Source organism: Mya arenaria, chromosome 11 (genome assembly GCF_026914265.1).
Source record: "Mya arenaria isolate MELC-2E11 chromosome 11, ASM2691426v1".
Lineage (NCBI taxonomy): Eukaryota > Metazoa > Mollusca > Bivalvia > Myida > Myidae > Mya > Mya arenaria.
Window position 1 is genome coordinate 44,194,486 of NC_069132.1, and position 26,162 is coordinate 44,220,647.

Consider the following 26,162-nt stretch of genomic DNA (forward strand, 5'->3'; position numbering starts at 1 on the left):
TAAATGTCATGGAGTTTGGTCATGTGCCCTCCTGCGTGCATACAGTTTGAACATATGAACTCCTTATACAAATTATTATAATTATTACTATTATCATTATTGTTGTTGTTGTTGCTTAGTGAAACAGGACTTAATTATCGACTAACAACTGTTAATGAGTACTTTACCTCATACACCTCTCAACTTTTGGATACCGCTTTGGCACTATCAATGAAACTAAAAATTACTTCGGGCGTTAAACTGTTAAAACGGTCAGTAAAACAGGAATTTACTGGGGTCTAAAACCTGTTAAAACGTCACACTTGCCCAATCAAGTTTCATCAGCCATAAATGATCCCAAAATAATTGTGTACATGTACGGCGCGACCTTTTACAGCTAATAATTAAATTCATTCCCGTTAGTCTTGCTATCGTACATATTAATCAAAATACTTTCGATCTGGAAATATTGTTTTCACAGAAATGGGAATTTGCAATGAATCGGTTGAATGACTGTTAAGTTCCAGTCAACAATATTCCTGCTGAGACACCCCTTGAATGATTACAAATAAGAGCTTTGAAAAGAAAATGCTGGTACCCAATGTTTATTTATTAAAAATCATTAGTTTTTCTTATCAATTTTCCTAATTATTTGACATGTCTCTCTGGTAAAAGTTATTTGTATCAGTTTGTTCATTACATACAACTTTATATGCGCAACGGCTTTCCCATTAAGCATTTGCAGATGCAAGGCATATTTAAGGACTACCCTGTCCTCTTGGAAAATGAGGCATTTACAATTAACCAACATAGTCAAAGGTTTTAAATTATTATTCCAGCAGCATATATTTGCAGCCTTGATCATTCCATTACCAGAGTACATTCCATGTTTACAAACTAGGCTCATAATTGGTGAATCTAGTAAACAAACAAGGATTAAGTGCTCATAATGTCTGCCTAAGTATGCGTTATGGCTGATATGAATGTTAGAGGGGTAACTTGACCATTGTGATGTCCGATCTGATTGCTTCAAAGCTGGATAGAAGAGCATGACATGTTATAGTTTGTCAGCCAGCCATATCTTGATGTAACGCATCTTGCAACGAGCTGTTATGCTTCATATGTCAAATTGACATTAGTTCTTTTCTATTTGTATTTATTACGGCATTTCCAATATGATTCAATGTATGTTTTTCTTAAACTAGATTGTAAAACAAAGGAACACACAGATTTTATGGGTAACCTACATTTTGACCGACGCATCCAGACATTTGGTTTTATTGTAATACCAAATTAATCATTTATAAGAGACAGACATTTCTTTTCGGTCAAATAATTTTATGTCAGAATAGCGAGAGTCTTTCTCTAATTAAGAATGATGACCGAACAAGGGAAATAATTCACTTGAATTAGGGTGCGAATAAAGGCGTTTGAACAGAGATGAATACCAATTCATTGTTCTCAAATATTTATATGCATCCCATTGGTGTTTTTTTTCATCGTGGATGGTCAGCAGCCGTATTCAATATGTATCGACTATTATATCTTAGAATCAACCTAACCTGGATTTGAAATTATCAAAGAGGTCTGATAACCTTAAATTGAAATTTGAGACTAGCTCCATAATTTGCACTAATATTCATCATCAGATTTCGTCGCCATGCTTGGGGTTCTTAATTTAGATATATTTTCAAGGAAACGAAACAAATATGCCTGAAAGCACCGTTGTTTTACTTGGTTTTGACATGCTTAATTGCCTTTAAAAACCAGAAGTTAAGTTTAATTTCATTCGGAGACAAATGAAACCAGATACTGGAAAGACGTCCTCCTGGGATTATATTTCGCATGGAAGTTTTTAAAATGTCTGGTGGCATGATTTGTCTGGTGAAAAATGTTTAGCGATCACATGACATCGTAAATCTTGACAACAGTATAATTTTATTATGATATTTACTATAAGAATAAATCTCCGAAACAAATCTTATAATCACCTAGGAGTATGTGTAGAATAACTATCATTCCAAGTTTGCATTTGACATTCTGAGCTATACATATGAGACAGTTTGTTTTCTATATAGACCGGTAATATAATGTGGGTAAGAAAAAAATAGGCATATTTCGGGACATGTGGCAATTAAGAAGTACAAACTACAATATAAGTATATGTACAACAAGGCAAAGCATGGTCATAATGAAAACTTGCATACACAGCTATGTTCACAAAATCATATGTTCGACAATTGTTGACGGCCGGTAACAATGACATTCCAACGCATTTTTTTAACATTCGTAACATTTATATGAATATGTTTGAAACGGACGTGCTTTGCTGATCGCCTGCGGTCCTCATGTTTTATTTTCATGCGAAAGAAAAATGCGTAAGAGTAAATATATTTTTTGTCTTTATTCTTTAGTATCTATTTAAAGTGTTATAACTATTCGCAACGATGACATTTAAACTACTATAAACATTGGGTCATCAAAACAACCAGCGTTCGGCAAACTATCTGGGGATTAAGATTTTGAATTAAATATAATGTCCGTGTTACCAATTTGATAGAGCTTTATCACATAAACGTTGCAAAAATCGACCAATATAGCTCTTAGTTCCGAAATAGATACTATGTCTTCTCCGAAATATTAATTCGAAAGAGCGATTGTTCGATACGTGATTTGATTATATGTTTATCTGTATGCCAATTCACTGACGTGATTTGACAACTAGACGCCATGTTATCCTTATCACTGGCGAGGTAAAGGGCGAACCCTGAGGAGTTGGATAAACTTGCTGCTGAATCAGGTGTATCCAGGTGTGATGGACGTTTGGAACGAACATTTCAGCGATTCAAGTGCTAACAATGCAAATTGAGCAGAAATTGAAGAAATTAAAACATTAAAAGAGGTCTGAAAAGAAAATGTTTTAAGGGGTTTGTACGTTTGTATATTTAATCAAAATATTTCTACCAAATGTAAACAATATGATTCGCATCAATACAAATAACTCTATATTGAATACTTAACTGGATAAAGGTAAAACGAAGTATTGTTCAAAGCGAAAAAATATATAAACACATATTGCGCTTACTGAATAGGTTCCATATACTCGTCTTCCTAAAAGTCTACTTCACTGGCAAGGTGATATATAACTTAGCAAATGAATAAAATCAGTGCAAATAACTGTGCCGATCACATTTATTGTAATTATTAATTGATGAGATTCAGTTACTCTTTATTGCGTATCATGATTAAATTATCTCACGAAGCAGTCTATACATCGCCATGAGGAATGCAAAGGCGTTGTTACAATTATATACAGACATGTAACAAGATAATCTGTCAATATTGGCGGCATCTTTTTATGTAAGAGGTTGTTCACTTGGGATGAACATTCACGTTGAAATTAACATTAAAGGGCAAATATGGCTGCTATTAAATATAAAGTGATGTAAATTGGTGTTAATTTTGGAAGCATTCGATCCACATTAGCATACATGCTGATTATATGTGTTTCAAACATACTGAATATAAACGTGAGGAAAGAAGAGTAAGAAAATATTAAACATAAGTATTCTTATTACATAGATGTTGGTGTATTTTGGCCATTGCATGCTATTTTTACAAAATATGCATGCATGAACACTTACATTATGTGCAAACATCAACGCATTTGAATAAAGGACAGACTACATGTTTTCTTTTATATGGTAAATACAAGCCTGAAGAATTCATATGAAAAATAAAGATACACATTTAGAAGAACAGTCATTTCCATAGAAACTGTACAATGGTAAGTTCATTACGTTTGACTCCTAGACTGTCTTGTTTACTTTCAGGTCGTGTTATGCAGCCAGCCTGATTTACAGAGTGGGTTTTCTCGGGATCTTTTTGTGGAGTGGTGTGGGAACCCGAAAAACAGCATCATACTGACTAATCGCACGTCCCCTCGCACACTAGCACGCTGGCTAATAGATCACCCGGACAACAAAAATGTCAAAATGGAGGTAAACATGTTTTTTTCATATATGAAGATAATAAACAGAACCTTGGTTGGTTTATTTTTCGCTAAATTGCATCTTGAAGATATACCTTTTGAAATCACTAACTACAAAATAATATATTCACAATTTCCTCCTTGGAATCGAAAATGAAAAAGAAATATGTCTGTAATGTTGTTTTAATTGACATGATGACTATCATTAAACTAACTCTTCTTATTCTATTTGGTTTAAAACCAAATAATATTAATAATAAGAGTTAGTTTAATGATTTTTTATTACTTCCTCAGGTACGCCGGAGAATCCGTCTTGAAGGAGCTGAGCTTGAAGAATTTATGAAGAAAAAACATGAAGCGGAGGAAAAAGAAAAGAAAACAGCTGTCCAAGAACCGTAAGTGATACAATAATGATGATATATGAAAGTACAGGTACACTTCTTTTATGACATAGTGATAAAAAGCCTTAGTTAAACAGTCAATCAACCAGGTATACAAAGAAAAACAGCAATCTATCGTTTATTTCAATAAATGAGCGTAAGCTGTATCATGGAAATATGTAACCGTAAGTGAATACTTTTAAAGGGAGGAGTCGAGCGATGAGAGTGATGCGGAGATGGAAGTGGATGGTCCCCGCCCCGAGCACTTCCCGCGCCAAACATGATATTATCACCAAACAAGAGGTATTTGTGGGTTGTATGTTTCATGTTAGAAGACTCATTGCTCGAGTAAATTTCAACCAATATTATAATGACGATAAAAAAATGTGAAGTTTTTCTATGCGTAGTTATCAATGATTCTTCTGAAATGTCATGTAAAAGAATGACAATATAAAATTAATAATTACTCTTTGTTAGTTATACTTAATTACTTGTTATCCGTTTGACGTTTTATAATATTTTCATGATACAATTCGACTTATGTCAGAAATGTATAAAAATGTAGTTACTTTTGATAAAACAGTGCATTCTTAAACCTATAAACATACATGGTTCTTTAAAGACTGTAGCATGTCCCTATTACGAGAGCATTTTCTTCATAACTTTGTTCTTCATTGTTTATGCTTTTTTAAGTCTGATGAGAGTTATAACATCTCCGCTTAATTATGCCAGACCATGCGAAGTGTGATACATAATGCACGAAGGGTATGCTAAATAAAAGAAATAATGCAAATAACATTATTGTAATTTCCGAGTAATAACTACTTAAACTAAGATGACTTCAATAAATTCCTAATTTATTAAGGGCAAAGGTCGTTCAGGCTTCTTCAAACAAGCTAAAAAGTCCTAACCAATGTTTCCCTACACAGAGGAGAGGATGAAGTGGGACGAATATGGGGAAATTATCAGGTAAAAAATATTAAGGAAGTCATTCATGATCTATCTAGTTTATGTTTAAATTGATTATTTACCGATTTGCCTTGTGCTTTGTCAAGTTAATATACTGTATGTTCACAACAATAGTTACGCCTAAATTTCTTTTCTAGTCATCAGGACATGTATGTTGTCAAATTTCACACAAAGTTACAAAACTGAAGCGTTAGCCTTTAAAATGGTTTATTGTCTCTGATTATTCCATATTAAAAGTATTTTTAAACCCAACTCACATATTAGCCACATCCGATTTCAGCCTGAAATAGGCTGTTGAGAGGTTGATGGTTGTCTATTAAGGTTGTCAGTAGTCGGCGATTACTAATTTGTGCATTTAAGTCAGCTAGAGTATTTACATCTATTCCTACGACATATTTGTGTGTCAGTCTGTCAGTCCGACAAGCATTCAGTTAATCAGTATGCTTCTTGCAACGCCATGACCCAGGAACTTCAAACCCAATATTATTGTTAGTAGATAACTCCTATTGATATTAAGATCAAGAGTTCAAAAGTCGCTGTAACCTTAAGGTGAAAATGGGTTCTGCAAAAAAATGAAGATCCTACGGATCCTCGAACCTCATAATTTGTATGCAAGTTGGTCAGAATCAGTACATGACACCGATTAAATTTTAGATTAGTAGGTTAAGGTCGTGTCGACCTTCAGATGAAAACATGATATGCTTACAATTTTTTAGTTATCTAAATATGACCATTTGTTTCGGATAATAATTTAAGAACGCTTATACCAAGGAACTTTATACTTGGTTTGCCAATTAGTCATTACTAGTAGATGACCTCTAATGAATTTGGGGCCAGTAGGTCGAAATGTCAATTTTAAGGTGAAAAAACGGTTTTCGGTCAGTACCAAGGAACTTAAAACTTGGAATTCCAGTTGGTCATGAGTAGGTTATGACAACTATTGGTGTGACGGGCGTTTCTTAAGACACATACAAATAAAATGAATTTGTCGTGCAATGCTCGGTAATCGGCCGTAAAGCCATTGAAGTCTCAGAAGAAAAGATTCATGCACATTTCGGAGCTACAGACGATTGTGGTTTTTAGTGGGTTGCACCTTAATTTCTACTTTCAAGAGTTAAATCTATCGTGGCGTATGTGTTATTGATCATTGACGTAAGACATTTGCGAAAATAATCAAGTGAATAGAATGCTGATATCTTTTGCAGACCTTAATATTACGATACTGTACAGTAACATGTGGGGTTGGGTATATATATGAATTGTTGTATACACATTATTCATATGTATCACTATTGTCATTAATAAAACTTGTATGTGTGTGCTTGATACAAATGTGTTTTATTTATCCCAGACCAGAAGACTACATGATCAGCGAGACAACTGTGTCTGATGAGACTCTGTCGACGGTAACCTTTAATCTTACTTTAAAATTCGAACAATTTGTATCTTAGTTATTCAGCATCATTATATTATTTTAAGCATGCTTGACTTTGCTATATTGCTATTTGAAAATTAAATTTGAAATTAAGACAATGTCTAGAGGTTCCTGTTTCTGATACAGCTTGATAGAAACGTTTTGCATCAAGCTAGAAGCCATGAATCCGAAAATACGGTGCTCAGCAAATATTTTAATTTAAGATTTTGAATGAGATGACCTCCTTTTTGCTTTATAGGAGAAGCTTGTTGCTGAATCTGACCAACTTCAAGGTATTTGATGTTTTGTTTAATTTTTTTTCTTAATTAGTATGGTAAACACTGAAGTTATAGTGTATGTATTTCATAACATTATATTTTCGATTGGGTGGGATTCCATATAGGAATGAATAGCAATTTGCCAGATAAACAAGATTGTCTGTGCAATTGACAGGTGATAATTAAACAAAATATATTCACTTACTGTAAGTTACATAAAGGGTATAAACCGATATAATTGGGCGAGTTCAATATCAAAAAGTTTTAGCCTGAGGCAAAAACAATTCGTAGGAGAAGACTGACGCATTTTAGTTCCCTAAATGGTCTATTAACCTTTACAAAATGATTTCTGCGTAGCTCTTTTTAGAAGTCGCGTATGCAAATAGCGTGCCAACATAATTTTATAACCTTTGATGCGTTTAAGATGTTTCTGAAGTTCCAACAAAGGGCATTGCCGTGACGGTAACATTGGATATCAATGCCAGCATACAGTACATAGACTTTGAAGGCCTGACAGATGGAATCCATGCAGAAGATTCTCAGTCAGATTAAGCCAAGGCAGCTGGTAAGTTGCGCATTATTTTAAGACAAATGAAATAATCCACCCAAAGATTGCAATCGAAAACATTCTGGAATAGTGGTCTTTAAGATGCACACACTTATCAGGGTACCACCTACCTTGAAAAGTCAAGGACATTTGATTATTTTCAAGGTAAGTGGTATGTTAGGGCTTTTGAAAATGTGTCCGTAAACATGAGTTTTTTATTCATTTTTTTTTTTTTTGGGGGGGGGGGGAATGTAAATGATACATTGACAATATTGATAAAACAATTTGAGGATGAAAACAACACGGGGATAAAAGTGCATGCCCAAAAAGTGTTCATTTTTACTCTGACTCCCGAACTCCCCAAAATGACTCAAAATGGTTAACACAAGCGCTTACCCACAGGTTTTAATCCATGGAAGTGAGGAGGCTACGTCATCGCTGGCGGAATATTGTCGCACTACCTCCGGGGTTGTACAGGGATCTGTCTTCACGCCTAGCATCGGAGAAGTGGTGGACGCTACTACAGAAAGTCATATCTATCAGGTAAATAAGAACGGGATATAATGTATAATATATATAATGTATAAGAATATATAATATTGGATACTAGAGTTTCTTTGAGAACTGGAATTATATACAGAAAGCCATATCTATCAGGTAAATATTGGTAATAGAATATTATGTACGTTATTGCATATAATGTAAACGTATATATAATCCTGGATACTACCATTTTATCCAAAAAAATAAAATAATAATACTTTTGGCCTTAAACAATATGTGCAAGCTGTTGAGTCAACACAATATTTAAGCTTCCTGTAAAATAAGAGATGCATATAAAGCGCTTTAGCGCAAAACGGTCGTTTCTCTCTATATAAAGTTAAAAACAGACGTTATTGCGTCGGTCTTATGCTTAGCACTCGGTATTTAACGTACGTGGATTCTTTTGTTTCTATTTATTTAGAACTGAAAGATTCTATGTTAAATTTTGGAACAGAAGGAAGTTGATCATTTGTTGGACAATCTAAAATAATTTTAAATATTCAAAAGGTGAAACTGAAGGACTACCTTGTAACCGCGCTCGAGTTTTCAAAGGCCCGAGATGCTGAGCTCGCATGGATTGACGGTTCCATCAACTTTACAGAAAGCCGACTTGATATCGAAACTGATATGCAGGAAGATGATGAGGAAGATGCTAAACTGTCAAGTGAGTGAAAAGTGTCTACAGTGTTTTGATTAATATTTTTGTTAAGTATATGCAGGGAACGGATGTAGCAAAGCTACTCTTGTGAGTGTTCTAAAAGAGAAAATCCGAAAGTCATATGATGCGAAGGGCCTATTATTTTATAATCTTTACTAAAATTGTCTTTTCACTTTAGGCATATAAGGTTTATAGAAGAGAAATGTAAAACTGAACTTCAGTCATTAGTATTTTATTATTTTAATAAACATAGCAATGCTTCTGATAAAGTCTTATTATAGATAAGAAGAGTAAAATTGACAGTTATCTCGTGCATATCAAAGAGTAGTTGGCACCTGGCTTTGATCATTTTCTCATTCTCTCTTTGTTGACCTTTGCTACAGTCATTTTTAAAAAAGTTACATGTATCATGGATGATGTCGTCAATACATGAATAAAATTGCCTTTATAAGTACAAAACTATAACAATATCACAATATAAAACGATTGGTTTCCATGATTATCCTTGTTTGCTAGTTGTAAAAGGACGAGAAGGACGAGAAGGCCTCGAAAACGTCCCCATCTTGGAGGCTGTTCCTTCTAACCAGGTAAGTGTTCTTAGTTACACGTAAGCAGACACCGTTTTCTCGTAATATCTTAATAAAATCTGTTTAAACCGGACCAAGTTAAGCTCACTTTTTTTGTTGAATTATGTACTGTTTTCCTTTATACGATTTTCGAGACTATCAAAAGGCATTATTTAAAAGCAAAACTTGATGCAAAACTATGTCTTGGTTTATAACAGTTATTTGTTTGATTAATTATAATTCCAGTAAACGCGGCAAAACAATGTCTTTAAAACAGTTATTTGGTAAACAATATATATGATTCTAGTAAACGGGTGTTTCAGTTATTTATCGGTATTACTATTTAGATTCGTATGTTGTCTGTTTGTTGTGTGTACGTTTGTGTCTCTCGCACAGTGTCGTTTTGACCTTTACCTTGTGCCTATTATCTGGGTTTGGAGTTTGACTACTGGGGATGTCCCTGCAGATTTCATTGTATTACCAACTCAAGAACTATTGCCTAAAAGATTTCGATGGCTGAGATCATTCTATTGATATTCCATATCCCATTTAGGTCTACGTTTAAAGGTATCAAAACTAAGAATCTATATATTACATAAGCGGTTTTATGCTAACCTCTTCATGTAACAATTCAATTAGAAAAAACATATTGAGCCGTTTTTATCATCGAACGAATGGTACAATTGATATTCTCAATCCTCGACGCGTAGAATTCAATCATTGTGATGGCACTCCCTTAGTTTTTAATTGAAATGTTTTCGTACGCGTTGATAAGATGTTTTGTACGCTTCTTATCTTATTACTTTTATATTTTTGCAGATAAAGGTCCATTGCAACGCAAACAAGCCGTCTATATTCAGATCCCAGGACACACTGCGGTGTTTATCAACGAACCGAAGTTGAGCGACTTTAAGATAGTGCTGTTACAGGAAGGCATTCAGGCTGAGTTTAGTGCGGGGCGCTGGTTTGTAGCGACACCATCGCAGTCAGAAGGGTAAGGATGATCATTCTATTTATTTTTCGGATTTGTTTAAGTTAATGGAATATACGGTTCAAAATAACATGTCTGAACACTTCTTTTACAAATAACAAACACCTTTGCCGGGGCAGGACATGCGATTTATTGCTTGAAACAGCGTGAGCAGTTCACTGGTATAGTATGTACAACATCGTTACAATAATATACATCTGATCAAATCGTTTTCTACGAAATATTTGCTTACAATTAAAGCGTTCTGTTAAACAACAAACTATATGAAAAGATATCATGGGTCAGATTAAAAACCAGAGATAAACTTCGCCCCAACAATAGAGTGTAAAATGCTCTGGAAAACTGTTCCCACTATATCTTAAGACTTGCGAAATAATATACTTAACATACCACATACGATATGCGAGTATTATTGTGTCATGCTTTAAGACAACATTGCCATATATCTGTACATTTTTCTTACAAAATCATATCTAATATTGTAAAACAACATAAACTTGAACCTGATTGCCTGAAAAGTTGACCGTTCAGATCGCTGTCGAGCATAGAACTAATCGCCACGACCATTATCCCGCCTAAACCGCCGACCAATAGCCATTGGTCACCTGACTTTTACACCCGATTAAACCGCGCACTAATATTTGCGCGCCAAAATGTTAAGACAAAAGTTCTGCGCTATACTACGTAACGCACAGAACTAGTAAGTCTGAACACTTCTTTTACAAATAACAAACACCTTTGCCGGGGCAGGACATGCGATAGAATTTACAAATGTTAGTGAAGTCGGCAATCAAATTCAAATCGTGAAACATTCATAATTTAAGTTGTTTTGTGATGAACAATTTTTTCTCTAGACAATCATCAACATAGCCGTCTTTGGCCGTATCTGTCTTCCATCGACCGTGTCTCTTTAAACACCGGTCTGAAACTCCGCCAGCATTTGCTGCTACAGTAGCTCCACTTGCTCTTAAAGAATGAATCCCCAAGTTTAATGTTGGAGCGACTAATTGTAACTTTGAAACTATGCATTCTCTAGCGCGGGTATAACTGATATTTTTGTTCTTTTTTAACAAAAAACATTTTTTGCCTGATCTGCATGCTGGCCTGAATAAAAACATATCTGAACCGATTACTAGCCCGGCGCATTTTATGTGACGCTCCAACATAAAAACTGGACAAGCCGATGTCGAACCCTTTGCAATTAAAACCTCTTTTCACCCACGATAAATGTCTGTTTTGCTCTTCTTTATGCTAATAACTAAATAATTTAACGTCATTACAAGTCAGTGCACTAAGCTCATCAAAACGTAAAAATCCAGCATAAGAGAGAAGAATCATTGCGAGATCTCGTAGAACTATCACATCCGTTGATTCAATAAACATGTCACAAAGCTTTATCAAATGCTCAGAATTTACAACGTCTTTTTTCTTAATGGGTTTTGAGTTTAAACGCTTTGCACATTCAAGCATTGATTTTACTACATTATTCTCGGTTGGATCTGTAAAATCATTTACAGAGTGGTACCACTTGATGGCATAAAACACTGCCGAAATAACACTGGCAGATTTGTTATTGTCTATCAATGATGATAAATACATTGCAATATGAATGGAATGCGCTGGTCTATATTCGAATCCTTTCTCTATACAAAAGTCTATAAATCCCTTTGCTTGGTGGTGATATTTCAAAACGGTGTTGTCCGCCCTAGCAGCTAAAAGGTGGCTTGCCATTCTGACGACCACATGTTCAGAATTGTCAATAATCGCCCCGGCTTCCTCGAACTTTCGTTTTAGCGTTTGTCTCAAGCCAATACCTGCAATACGTATATATCATGATACAACATGTACGTGTTCCGTATTCGCGTATGAATTAGATACGCGTACGTCAGTCTGTACCTGTAAAACCGTAATCATGACGTTTCTTCTAAACGTCAAGCATATCACAATTTAGCGCCAATAATCTGAAACTCAAGGGATCGTGCATAAATATCCCGTTTTTCCCTTTTCCCTGTAAGACTGCGCCTGTAAGGGGAAATTCATAAACATCTTTTACAAAACTTTTAAAACAATGTTTCCCAATAGTGAGTAACGGCCAAAATGGAGCCGATATCCACCTAGGAACAACCACTGTTCCTCTGCATTTTTCAGCAACCATCTTGTTTAAACATTCAACGATACGATTCGGCGGTGGAACAATCCAATTCATCTCTCCTACCCAGCTTTGCGTAAAGCAATATATGGCTTCCGTACCTGGTACCCACCACCTTGAATTGAAACGATCACATTTATTGTTATAATGTGACGCAAATCTATAAACTGTAAATGGTCCCCATTTTGTGTCTAAAATTTTAAAATTATTATCACTTATTGACCAATCATCTGAATCTAAGCATCTGCTTAAATGATCTGCTTCTGCGTTATCCTTCCTCGGAATCCATTCTACAAACAAAATGATGTGGTTAACATCGCATATACGATGAATATCAAGACATATTTCGTGTAAATCGTCTTTTTTGCTTCCTGAAATCAGAATGTACTTTACATTTTTGTTATCTGTGTAAACCAGAACATTTTTACCCACAAAATTGTGCAGATTACTAAGCATAATTCGGCGTACAGCTTCCAATTCCCGCCAGGTAGAACTTTTTACCTTCTCTGCATCAGACCAAGTTCCGTGTACTTTTGAATTTTCTGCTACATCAGGAACTTTAATGTGTGTATTCAATTGCGATAAATCTAAACATTTAGACTCACATTCGGGAGCCTCGAATATGGGAACATGTCTTTGAGACGGAAACCGTCTCTCGCTAACATAGCGAACATACTCACTTCCGGGAGCATACCTCTGAGACTCGACCGGCCTCGCGCTATCTGAGCGCACCTGCCCACTTCCGGGAGCATATCTCTGAGACTCAACCGACCTCGCGCTATCTGAGCGCACCTGCCCACTTCCGGGAGCATACCTCTGAGACTCAACCGGTCTCGCGCTTTCTGAGCGCACCTGCCCATTTCCTGGGGCTATGTACGAATAAACTAAGCAATTATTCTGAAAATACCTCTTTTCCGAGAGCAAACCATCGCAAACCCAGTCTGTGCGTGAGCTGCAATCCGTTTCGTCATCTGATGACGTCACTACCACATCAACTAGTAAACCTGAGGTACGATTACCATCATGATAGAAATCTACCCGTGAACCCTTACCAGAAACTACTTCACTAATCACGAATCCGCCGTAGCCCAAACTGCTTGCGTCTGACCAAAGACTAAACTCAGTGGTCTTGTCATATACCAAAGACTTGCCTTCTATGTTTAATCGTCTTACATTTTCCCGCCAAAACGTCAATTCATTTATGGCGTTTTCGTTCACCTTTACTGGAGCATTCCAACTAGCTCTACTATCAATACAACGATGCAAATATCTGGTCATTCTACAAACAATCTTACCGAGCGCACTTTGTAATGAAACAATTTGGCCAACGATACCTGCTAAAAACGCACTCTGACCAGATCCAGCTTATCGCATGCGAGCTGAAACTTTATAGAGTCTATCGCTATTTCTAGCCTATCTATCCGTTCACAAGAAATGAAAATTCTATTTGATTCATAGTCTAGCGTGTGACCTAACCAGTTACCGATGCGTTTCGGGTACTGCATTTGTCTTCTGCCAACAAAAAAACCAAATTCCCTTACTGACTGGTGAATGAATGAACTTGCTAACATTGCTTTTGTTCGGTGAATGTGGCCGCCTATGTCGTCATCAAGGAACATAATAATCTTGTGACCTAGAGATCTCCAATATTTGACCAACACCCTTAAAGTTTTACTAAAAATAAACCCAGCGGTGGAAATACCGAATGGCAAAGATTTATATACATACCATTTATCCTCCCAACAAAATCCGAGATATATACAATGATCTGGGAAAATATCGATATGGTGATAGGCGCTTTTTAAATCAAATGTGAATATGTATGTGCCTTTTTCAAATAATGTTTCTGCAACCTTAATGTCCTCGTATTTCATTCGAAACAGATGCAAACATTTATTAATGTGTCTACAGTCTAAGACGAGTCTAGGCTTACCATTTCTATTATACGCTACTGTAAGAGGATTCACTATATGAGGTTTCTCCTTAACCTCTGAAAGGACACCCTTTCTAACCAGGGAAGCAATTTCTCCCTCTACAAAACTGGGATTAGCCCTTGCAGACTATTATTTCTCATCTCGATTCTCTCTGGAATCACCTTAAATGGTAACTTATAACCATTGGCAACCACATCTAAAATGTATTGATTGTCGGACGTTTCCGACCACTTACTTAGGTGTTTCTTTAAACTACCGACTGGAGTTACGTCATTTATGCTAGAGTCCACCCTATCTTCTTTTAAAGGGTTGATGTCTATAGAAGGACTTACTTGCCTCTCCACTTCCGCTTGAGTAGGTTCCGGATGATTCGTACCTGAATCTTTTACGTCAGTAACCAAGCAATTCATAAAACTACTTATCTTGTTATTCTGCTGGCTTGTGTTCTGCGGGCACTCCATTTTCCAATGGCCAGATTTCCCACACATGAAACACAATCCGGGACGCTGCCTGCTCGTCTGTGTGATGTGCAACGCCTGTTGTAATCCCGGCTGCTGTTCCGGTCGGCGATACGGTCAGTTCTTACGCGGCCGCTTCTTGTCCGACTTGGCCTTCCTACTGGCTCGAGCTTCGGCCTTGTATATGCGCTTCTCGTCATCGCTGTCGTCTGCAATGGGATTGGCCTCGTACTCCGAAACAACACGCCAACCCAACTCGGACGTGTCGGCCAAAAACACCAGTTTCTGGCGGTGTTTCAGCAATTCAGTAGCTAGAAAAACACAACGTAATTGGCGTTATAATGCGCTTTATATGAAGTACTTATTATTTATACATGTGTATATTGACTAAGATGCGCAATGCTTCCAATCTTATAAATGACCATGCACGTGGTCACTATAATCCGTGTTATGTACACAGATAAATTGTTATCGAAAAAGAAAATATCGATGTTATGTTAACCTTGAACAATAGCCTCGTGTGCGGCGGTTAAATTTTGCGCCTGGACGTGCGACCCTGCCGTTTCAATTTTCTCTAATACCCTAGAATTAATCTTGTACTGCTCCTCGTTATTTTTCCTTTTAAATTTAGGAATGTCAAGTAAAGACGAGGGTTTATCACTTATCTTAGATATCATCCCGCTGATGCTTCCGAGTAACTCCTGGTTGTTTGTCCTCATCACTTCCATGATTTTTTGTTCAATCCGTTTGTCCATAACATCTGACATTTCGGACGTCGCCGTGTTTCAAGCAAAAGTTGACCGTTCAGATCGCTGTCGAGCATAGAACTAATCGCCACGACCATTATCCCGCCTAAACCGCCGACCAATAGCCATTGGTCACCTGACTTTTACACCCGATTAAACCGCGCACTAATATTTGCGCGCCAAAATGTTAAGACAAAAGTTCTGCGCTATACTACGTAACGCACAGAACTAGTAAATATTTACTTTAGTTGAAGAGACAAATATAATAGGTCACTCTTACGTTCTACATAATATTGCATTGGGCAATTATCTCCTTAATTATATGTTAATGATATCAATTTTATTATTTTTCGTACAGATTTCTGTAAATTCCTTATGTCGCAATAGATCTGGTCTTATTAGCCTGAAAATATCATTTACAGCGAAGTCTTATGGAAGAGACAAAGAAGTGATGATTTAATTTGAAAGTATCTAGAATTTTCAAAATAATGATAGTCTTTTATCAACGGAACTTAAATTTCGTCTACATTCTTTTTTCATAAATTGAAATAATTACACTTGTTATGCACTTTTCATAGCTGTGTGATTTTATTTCATTTTTAGGATTAGAACCTGTGTAATAAAATTTTATTGCAATATTCCGTTTCCCTGTCACGTAATTACTTTAATTGAACTTTTAATGATACAAGGATTCAGGTGAGACTAATTAGCATTCTTTCAAATTTGCTATTTGATGAAGTGTTAATCTAAGTATTGTTTTGATTAACTGCTTTGCCCACCATGACAATAGGTCTTAGGTACCTCCGTATTCTTGAAAATGACTTATTGTTTTTCGTTCCATTAGCCAATGTTTATGTTTCAGAACGAGGCTGGACGTATGCAACTAGAGGGTGCCATCTCACGTGACTATTTCAAAGTGCGAGATCTTTTGTATAAACAGTATGCCATTGTTTGACCCATGCAGAGGTCAATGTGTTGTTTTTGACGTTCGTTAGAAAGTGACCATCATCGGAGTGTGTTCATTAAACCTTTATATATATATAGCTTATCTGTATTGAGTACAAGAGACATATAACGTTACTTTTGACGGTAACCAATGAAGTGGAAATCAGGGTGTCTCTTTCCTTATCAGTTCCATTCGTACTTTTCATCTTAAAAGTAATGAACCTATCAGTGCCGTCTGAAAATGTCAAAGTATTTTGTTTAAAATGGATGAGTACTCATTCTCACCGACTCAAGAGCATAATACTTTGTTACTTTTGTATTTAAGATCTGAAGTATATTGATTGCGAGATGTAAAGCTGATAATGTCCTAAACACATTTCCCTGAAATATCTAAATATTCAAGTGTACCGATTCCGTAATCAGTTGCTAAAAGCAGGGTTGTCACTAGACGTTCCTCTATTTTAGACACTATACAGTTCGTCTTATTACAGATGTCAAATAAAAATACAAAAAAAATGTTTTTAATTACATTCCTTTACACATGTGGCAGTATCAAGAAGCAGAGCTTTCTCAGCGGCACTGGTGACATACAACCGGATGGAAGAAATTATTTTATGGTTGTTGTTTTAATTTGTTTAATCACATTTATACAAATAGTGAATTCATTTACCATATACGAATGCCAAAACGATTTCAGATGAAATAATATCAGGAAATTTACTGAATCAAATGCTTTCCATGAATTTTGAGTCTCTTTTCAGCGTATAAAGTATTAAATAAATACCGCTTTTCGGCGCCACAAATATACAACGATCAACTGGAACATTGGCAAAAATAAAGTTAATTGCAGTCTATTCATATGTTTAACTCTCACTGGACAATTCAGGAACAAACGAGCAACGTTTGATATATAATTTGAGTATAATTCAGTTAGCCCTCGTGTTTTCAAGTTTCCTCAATTATATTCAGAGCAGTTTAAACCAATTTATTTTTGCTAATTGCTGTGTCTTGTGCAACTACACATGTACATATCAAAAGACGCCTTCAGTGTATCTTGGAACTTTATTATGTCTTCTGTATCAAATTTTACCAATCCCATGCAAGGAAAGTTATTTTCTATTAACCGTATGCCTGTCTCAATTGGTCTTAGTTGTCAGGAATGTTTAGCTTTTGAAGACATTTTAGCAGTTCACCATAAAATCCGTTGACAAAAACTATGTCGTAAAACTAATGGTAATGAGGTATGTGGCGACAAAAACGCCGGTAAAGCAGCTCTTATATGTCATCTTGACCAGACTAATCCTGTTGGAGGGACATTTATCAAACAGCTAGCACCGCTTTATTTGAAGGTAAAGGAATGAATGACAGATTATGTGCATAGTTTTTAACATTCTTTTGGAATGTTGCATCAGTCATGTCATGTAATTATTGTCTAATAATTTCTTAAATGACGATTAAATCATATTAATATATGGACCAATTGAGATCTTCTTGTTTTTCACGCACTTTTCTATTAAGGTGAACTATATTGGAATTGTTCTTATATTTTAGTATTGAACAAACTGAAATCATTTTAAATTTTAGTGCTATATCAAAATATCAGACGTTATAAAAGGAGGATGAGTATATAATATCTATGGCCACTTGGGAAGAATCTTTTCAGTTCATTTAATTTTAAATAACAGCTGCTTATTTTAGATCTAATAAACAGGCCTTGAGTTTGAAACAACACGAACATGGAAACTGTGAATAACAAATGAAACAATCGTAGAAATAAAATAACATCAAAACTGTTTTAACAATTATCAGCCGTTCAATGAGGAATATAAAAGCTACTTGGAATCGTTCCTGGCAGCAATAGATCATAATATTTCAAGTTTTCGTATTTTTTTTAAAATATAATTTTAAGCAATTACGCGTCAATCGTCATAAGATCTGTATGTTTCTTTATTTAAAAATAATAGAGCAGAACTAACGTTAAATTCAAATTTAAGTTATTCATGCATTGGTGCAAATTTAAACTTGTGAGCCTTTTGTCAACCAATAACATTGAAAATGTCTTAATATCTGTTCTCATGATCTGGTTTTTGGTTTACAAGTAATTAATAGTTAACGAAGCGTCATTAAAATGTGTTATTCAGGTAACTTATGACATGTAATACATGCAATAGGAATCAAACGAGTAATTCATTCCGACTTCAATCAATCAGTGTCTTTAATTGTCGAAGTAGGTCGGTAGTTTCCAATAAATGCCCATTATGAAGATCCGGAAAATATTAGGCACCCAGTAGGTTTTTATGTGATGCTAATTGGTTCATATCTTTTGGCTATACGTCTGACACTGGTTAGAAAAAAATGACACGATTGGTTGAGGCAACGTTCCCCTGAGGGATGCCATTTTACAGATTGCCTCACATATGTCAAGTTTTCTTTCAGTACAATAATTGAAAGGGAACCATTGGAAACAAAGGAAATATGGAAAAAGACACTCATTTTGATTTAAAATGTTCATTGACAAATCAAATTGGTACAGCACTACCGAGTGTTCTGCCGACATAGTCATTTAAATAGGTCAAACAATTTGAGGCGATTTCTCCATAAGTGTGCCGATTTTTAACAATTAATGTTACTCTGAAACTGTACATTAAAGGGTTGCATCATATACACCTTATATATAAAAACGTATGCATACATTTTTAAGCAAAGTGTGGCTTCTACCTCGCACTAGTGTATTTATTATTAGCCGAAGAAAAACATGATAAGTTTTGATCCGTTTAAATACGTTTCAATCTACCCTCATTATAAAGCCGCGTCTATATGGATATATGTTTACAATTTTCGATCAAAAAGCGTAGATTGTAAGAAATTCTATTTTATTTAATTTACTTAACACATCGCACAATATTTAACGACCATCTTGAATTTAGGTTATACACATCCATTTTACCCTTTATACAAATTATTGCCCCTGATTGATTAAAAACTTAGGTTAAAGTTTTATGGCACATTGTGTTCGGTTTAAGTTTTAGAGCAAGTTTGGATTTTCATAAATTACCTCTATATCCTTCCTTCAATTGACTTAATACTTCACCGTTGATTTTACGGTCTTCACACAATTAGGCAGCATTACTTCATAATATCATAGAAACAAATTATGGCCCTTTATTGATCCAAAAAGTTTTGTTTAAGATTGGGTTTTAACTCTGATCTCAGATACTGTTGATTCAATGTTCTTTTTCACACAGTAGCCATCACACAATTAAGTGCCATAACTCACTATTAATCATACATTCTAACTATCGCCGTTATCAACGCAAACTCATATCTCTAATTTGCAAGATATGATAGCATATTCACAACTGAACTCGCTTTTAGGATTCGAGCCTTGAAATGTTGTCTTAAGTCTTTGTTCATGGTATACAGCTGCTTCATTGTCTTCAGTATCCACAACTTAACACAAATTAATTTCTTTTGTTATTGGACAAATGAAACCAAATACAGGGAAAATCATAATAAAAGTAAATGGGATTTCTTTCTCGCATGGTCAAATCTAACTTGTCTGGTGCCATGAATTTGTTTTGAGAAAAAGGGTTTGGCTTGTACCGGTGGTCCTGACATCAGTAATGGTATTTACTGTAAAAAAATGATCTCCGTAACAAATCCGTAATATGTCGGAGAGGATATTTAGATCATTGAACATTCAAGTTGATATATTTATATTTTTATGGGGGTTATACAGGAATCACCAAGCCCCGTAGGTCCGTTCGTCCGTCCGGACTAAGCGTTTTCCAGGCTGTATCTTGACCATGCATAATAGGTTGTTTCTTTGTTTTGTTTTTTTAAAAATACCATAAAGGTACGCCATGGTGAGGTGGCGTATTGCAAACAAGACCCATGTCTGTTATTCAAAGGTCAAAGTCACGCTTACAGGTGAAAGGTTGAAGTGATCCTTGTCAAGGCTGTATCTTTACCATGTATAATACGATTTTCAAAACAAAATGCCATTAACGATCATCATGATGAGTTGGCGTGTCTCATACAAGACCAAGGTCGGTGGTCAATGATCACTGATTGAAATGGATCCTTGTTCGGGCTGTATCTTGACCATGCATTATATAAATTATTGCAATTGTAATAATGGTAAGACATAATGACCAGTGTGCCAACGCTATTATTGTGTTCACAGTCCAGTCATTGAATTTATACTTTTGGATAAACCGAAGCCGTATACTGAAAAGTGCTTGCGATAGAAATAGTCAACAAGTCCTGCTCCAAAAGTCGAGGTAGCCTGGAAATCATTTTAACATTGCAGCGTTTGCGTACTAGTGCCGACTTGTTTCAATGACTTTCATTAAAGAGACACATACTTACACATTATAAAGAATAACATAGCCTTGAGTATACTCCTTAATGAAAAACAAACATTTTTCCTGTAAATCAAAATAACCCTTTAAATTAACTGAAATATAAATTGAATATTTCACTAGCTCATTAAATTTATTAATTCAAACAAAACACATCAATAAACATAGAGACAATTTCCTGATGCGTTGTGATGTTTCTTGTGGAAATATATTTTACATTGTGCGGAACACAACTTTCGTTTCAGAAAGAAACATTTATTTGGATATTGAAATGTTGATCCAATTTAATATATGTGAATGCTATGCTTATGAAATGTGTTTATGTAAGTACTGCATAGTTTATATTGTTTAATCTTAATGGCAACCATCCTGCAGGCAATGAGGCCCGATTGTTATACCATAGTTTTTTTGTAAACCTCAGAAAGAAAGCTTTAACTCGCCCAGTTACTGATATCAGAATATTGTGTCTATTACAAACCTAAGAACATTCTTAACACATATTTGATGGTAGTATACCTATCCATTTTAGTTATTTGGTAAGGCTTGGTGTTTGTTTAAACTAAGTGTGCAGCAAGATTGGTGAGATTCATGGCCAATGGAAACAAACATTTTGTAAGATGCAGGTATTATGTTTATTATTATCTTTTTTTGTGAAACATCTATTCATGAAAAAAACTTTTTAATTGTTGCTAATATAATGAAATTGCTGATTATTAGCTCGTCCATAAAAAATAGTCAGGATATTGTGATATCATTGGTTTCGTTACTGTCTGCGGCGTCATTGTGCAAAAAGCGTGAACCTTAGCTAAATATTGTCTGATGAATTTCAAATAAAACTTGGTACACATGATACCACAGAATACCCTGGGAATAGCTGTATCAGGGAACACTCTACAAGATAAAGACTTCCGGGGAAGAGCTTCAATCCTCTACAAGGGGAACCAGACCCATGTTGTGCTAGGGAAGCCTAAATGACAACCTGGTAGTACCCAAACAGTCAAGGTACCTTCCGAAGTACACCCAGACGCTGTGATGACCAGCGGGAGCCTGGTTATGGGGGTGAAAGGCAGTCAGTTCAGGATTGAGAAGTGGACGAAATAAAAACAACGACAGCATTAGGTAGGAGATGGAACCTAATATCCATAGCTCTGAGTAATCAAAGTAACATATTTTATGAATTGAACACCAAAGAGTTACAATCTCTTTTTGCTCGGGGTAGTCGGAACATTCCTTTGTTTGCGGTTGTAGGCGGATAAGTGTCAAATTCATTTAAGAATGTATTCTTAGTTTATGCAGTATGAATGTTCGATGGAGAATTGGCAAATCCATAAATTGCGCTAGTGCTTCTTTGAAGATTAGCAGAATTATGACAGAGCTTTCCTACTGCATGAATGCACTTTATTGTTTTGTACTAATACTGATTTTGGTTGTTATTATTATCAAGAAAGCCATCGAGATATTTAAAAATTATGTTCTACATTATTATGCACTACCCAGGTCTTTTTGCGAAAATCTGTCTATTGAAGTTTCAAATTAACAACAGGTTCACGCAAAATGAACGCAAAATTTAATGGTATAGAAAATGTAATTAATTACCCTTGGCATTAAATTTGAATTCTTATCAATCCCAAAAAGAAGACATGTAGTAATATTTGAGCCACCATGCTTTCATATAAAGGCAACTTTGTTTTACAAAGTGCAGATATTGAAATGAATTACACATTAGCAATTATGCTGACATGTGTAGAGCATTAGCCGGAGCCGTGTATTAATTTAACATCAGCCCAGTTTTGTGTCAGCCATGCTTTGAAATCATTACTCTTCCTTTCAATAACTTTTAAATGACTTGGTATAGAGTCTTCAAATTTGATATGCAAATTTGATCACGATCAGTTGATTTGCAGGATTCTATTTTATTTTTTTGAGTATTTCTTTCTTCTCCAGTCTACAGTTATTTTTAGATGCTCTTGTCATTGATTACTCTAGGTACTTGAGTTTTGAATGCATAAGTGTTGTTGAGTAAATAGCGTTTTTAATGTTTCAGAATCATTCAACATTTAAAGAGTAATGTTTTTATTTACTTAAGACATTTTTGTCATGTCTAATTGTTATACCTTTATCTAATGTTCATCAAATTTTTAAAAGTAGTTCCTTCAATTAGGTTTCTCTAAAAACTCTTTCAGTATTGGCTCAATTTATCTAGCTTAACACCCTTATCAGAACATTTTATCAGTTTCACAAATACCAATCCTGAGGAATTTTAGTAGGTTTTCTTCAATCTCTAAGAATCTCTTCTATAAATGACATTTATTCAATCTTTGTATTGTAAAAGGAGGGTTATTTTTTTAAGCAGACTGTTGAAGAACTTCATCTTTAGTTGCGTTTTACCTAATATTATGTGTTACCTAATCCCTCATGTAGCTCTCTGAAATGGAATACATCACAAAAATACTGGAGTCAAATTTCAATCTCAATCTCAACGGATTTTACACAACAAAAACATAGAATTATTCAACCTCTTTTTTGTTTCAATATTAGTTAGAATGCATTGATAATAATCTTTTACTCATACATGTATTTCAAGGAGAACTCATTTTAGAGCAAAATGTAGGCTTTGATTCCTTTTTTCGCTGTATAATAGGAATCTTGAAGTAAGTTTTATATTTATTGAGGGAACACGCTTTTGACAAGGGTAAAACACATCCGTTTTATGAATAATTTTGATGTTATGTGGTAAAGGTATTGAGATTTGACTAAAGTATATTTGTGGCGATTGGGCCTGGTGTTTGAGTATAGAATTTAAGTTGAAAAAAACAACAATAAGAGTTTTAGAATGATTTGCGGCTCATTTTTTTTAAAAGCTTTGATGATGAATTTAGAACTTAGACGTATAGTGTTGTAACGACAGTTCCAATTTAAATGCAAATTGAATTTTCTTGGAAAAAGCGTGAATTGATTATGTCGACGCCATTTGCCTTTTCCAATAAATCTTGCCTTGGGACTCTATCACAGATTATTCCTTTTTTAACTTGATAAAAAAAAATTCTTCAAAGAGTGAAATCTGTGATAAGTTTGATTAAAGGATTAATGAGAAAAGTCCAATTTAGAACGTATTTTACAAAGAACCATAGATTATGTTTAGATAATTTCAATTTAATTCCTAATTGAAGTACTATCGTTAATTTATTTAATATTATACTGAGCAATACAACAGCTGATGTTTAATTCCTTATTATCGTTATTCATATATTTCATGCATCAAAAATTCATTTAATTGGCCGATTATTAATTTACGATGAATTTTGCTAATGTTAACAACGAGGTTTATGTCATGTTTGCTAACTTTCAAATCTTTACTGCTTTTGAAGTGTAATGGAAACATATCTGTAGATTTTTTAACACATTTGTACACCTCATTTCAGCTGTACTTGCTTATAATATAATATGTGAGTACAACATCAAATATTTCACCTTTAATAGTTAACAAAGATCTCGTTAATCATAATGCTTACGTTGATTAAGTTCTGAACAATCGGCTTAAATTATAGTCTAAAATGATGAACCCTTAATCTTTTGGTCAGGTGGTAAGACACATGTTTTTGACTGTCGCCACAACTGTCGATTCTACTTCACAACACTTTTCAGTGTTTTACGTGACAAAGTTACATTTTTTGTTCAACAAGTTGCCATTGTTAGTAATGTTTATGGCACCATTAATAACATCGGATAAAACAAAAACGCATTTTAATTGTTCTTATGGGATGAATAAACCTGCTCCTTTTCCCAAATAAACTAATTTCACCTTACCTGGTGGGTAGAAAGAGATAAATGGTTGGTATAAGATAGTATTTACTTGTAATTGTTGAACTCATATGCAATTCGTGTGGTAAAACATGCACCCATAAGCTTTTATAATGAAGATACAATGAAAACACGCATGGGCAATCCAAATAGCCAACACTAAAACAAAGAGTATAATTGCTGGCTATACTTTGAATTTCAATCAATTTGATTACATCTCAATTACGTTTTGTTATCTATTTCAATTGCATTTGATGTACATAATCAAAGCACTTGAAGTTAAATATCAATTCAAGGCGTTTAAAGTTGAACGTGACAGTGTTCTAATGTATTAATGTATTTCAGATAGAAAGGATAAGTGATAAGATCATGCGAGCATTTCAGGATCACTGAAACACATTTCTTTTATTTCTACCACTAAATAAGGAACATATCAATTCGCATCGCTCACACTAATGTCAAACCGTTGACAAGACTTTATAGTGAACTGATGAAACAAATGTTATTTCCACTAAGAAACACCGGATTGTTTTTATTTTGATGTTGTTGTTTTTTTATCTCGACTATAGCAGAACCAAAATTATGGACCATCCCATTTGCGTTACTCTTACTTAGCGTAAAACTGTGAAGAAAACCTTTCAGGGACATGCTGTAACAATTGAAATCTGAGACAATTGGTTTCTTTTTTACAGGTTTGGTTATTTTTCTATGTGTATAGCAATAGTCTAACCTTAATTAAAAGCATTCGTCGAATTCTTACTTATCAGTTTGATTCAATGGTTCAGTTTTAGGTGAAACAATTTTTTGCAATAATAAGTTATGAATACGAGGGCTGGTCATTAACTGCTAAGACAACACTCATGGCCTTGTTTTGGAACGGTTTTAATTTTTTTTTTATTCCAAAGTTTTTATTGAAAGAGTTGCCAACTTATTAAGATGTTCAAAATAATATTTAAATGATTAGCATGTATTGTTATACTGTGTTTAAAGGGAATACTAGTTATTCCACTGTAATCAAAGGCTGTTCCACTTAAGTTTTTTTTCTGTGTTTAATGTTTCACTAAAAAATTATAACTTGTCATATCTGAAAAAGCAATTGATAAAATGAGTTGTTAGTTTACAAATGCAAAAGTACACTTCATCCTACGTTTTGAGCTAATAATTTCATAACTTATTTTATCTATTTTAATTAAAGTATATGTTAAAGATGAGCATTTAGTCTATACATGTTCACTTTGGTGAACAACTTCGAAATTAGGCCATTTTCATTTGTGTTGAATGTGGGGGTCTGAATAAAGTCGGTCAGATGAAGAAATAATAACTCAACCATTTTTATGTTTCTCTAATGCATTGTCCGTAAAACAGAGTCATAAATCTGACATCCAGAATGAGAGATCTTCCTGTTACAATGACGCTTAATTGGTCGGTTCTACTAAGTAGCATTAAAAA

General features: G+C 34.8%; 1 pseudogene; it reads left to right on the plus strand.

Annotated features, from left to right (window-relative positions):
* LOC128208562 (cleavage and polyadenylation specificity factor subunit 2-like) overlaps positions 1 to 16,558 on the plus strand; it is a 32,171-nt pseudogene extending 15,613 nt beyond the window's left edge.
* Positions 16,559 to 26,162: the final 9,604 nt, after the last annotated feature.